General features: G+C 54.5%; 1 pseudogene; it reads right to left on the reverse strand.

Annotated features, from left to right (window-relative positions):
• Positions 1 to 402: 402 nt before the first annotated feature.
• LOC121836842 lies at positions 403 to 1,015 on the reverse strand (annotated as a pseudogene).
• Between the last annotated feature and the right edge of the window lie 364 nt (positions 1,016 to 1,379).

Raw genomic sequence — 1,379 nt, forward strand, 5'->3', positions numbered from 1 at the left:
TCACGGTTGCCGCACCCGTGTCGGCGGCTCAAGAGGGCGCCACTAAAGCATGGGCTCAATAGGCTGGATGAAGCAGGCGGCCAGGGCGGCTCGCATTGCATTTTCTGCGCGTCTAAACACTCTTTGTTGAAGCTTCTTGGCTCGAAATGTTTGCCGGTCTAGGCCTGAACCTCTGAACCCCACAAAAGAAATACGCGACACATGAGTGACGCAATTCGTCGGGCTGTGATCGCTTTGCGCGTGTTACAAAGCACAAATGCGCGACGCGCTAGGCGAATGCCACCGGACCAATTTGCTGGGCGGCGTCTCGATGCCCGAGTGTGTTTGAACTTACCGCGAGTATTTGAAGGCAGGTGGGCCTGCCAGGAGTCTGTCACTAGAAACAGGGTGAAGTTGTCGCAGCTAAGGACGCGTCCTTCTTCGGCCATGTGGCCACAGAGATGCACAGGGTATACAACACCAGGAATGCTGTCTCGTGAAAAAAATCCCGCTGAGGCTCGGAACTCGGAGACAGCTCCAGTACTCGGAGGGAACACACAGCGTGGAGTATTCTTCGGGCAGACAGGTTTCGTCAAACGCCCCGGTATCGGCTGCAGCCGGTGTGGTGCTGCTGCAGGCAGCTGAAGAGACAATGTTTGGCCTTATTTTAGCGTCAACTGAGGAATCTGCGTTCTTTCGCTTTCTCGGGGGCCTTGGTAGCGACGATTTTTTTGACAAGTAGCTCGGAACATTCGGAAGCAGCGCCGGCACAGCACCCGGAAAGAGCTGCGACTTTCCGCGAGGACTGGGCGCCGCTTCTCCGTTTATAATGTGAACGAAGTCTCGCGTTACAAACGATGGCTCAAAATGAAGCTCACACATCGAACATATTTCGTCCAGGAGCTTATCCTTGCGGTACAAGTTCTGTCACCAAACCTTTTTTTCGTTCTTTTTCCTTAAGTACTGAGAACAGCGACGTCTGCTCAACGTTCCGCCACTGATAGCCTGACTGGCACCCCGGAGCGAAGCAGTGGCGTTGTCGTCGTCGATTCGACATCTAATTTGGCATCGTACTTCATTGACCCTAAACGACAGCAAACACGGAATTAAGGTCAGTTTAGAACGGGAGTTACTTCGCGCTGCCGAACCGCCAAACGCCCAAACCGCAAGCCAAACCTACTCTCCGAAGGCATTCGGAACGCTCGGAACCGGTCGGATCTTCCAGCCCATACGACCGCAGTGCCGCGCGTACATCCGGGACCTTTCTACGCTCACTGCTTCGCAGCAATGAGTGGCGCGCGCCGGCGCCTGATCCCATTGTCCCTTTCAAGTTTGCGCCGCCTTTTCCACAGTTTGGTGGCGGGTATGTTAACGGGTCATTTCTTCTTTCCGTATTTCCT

This window comes from Ixodes scapularis, unplaced genomic scaffold (genome assembly GCF_016920785.2).
Source record: "Ixodes scapularis isolate PalLabHiFi unplaced genomic scaffold, ASM1692078v2 PGA_scaffold0__279_contigs__length_252992795, whole genome shotgun sequence".
NCBI lineage: Eukaryota > Metazoa > Arthropoda > Arachnida > Ixodida > Ixodidae > Ixodes > Ixodes scapularis.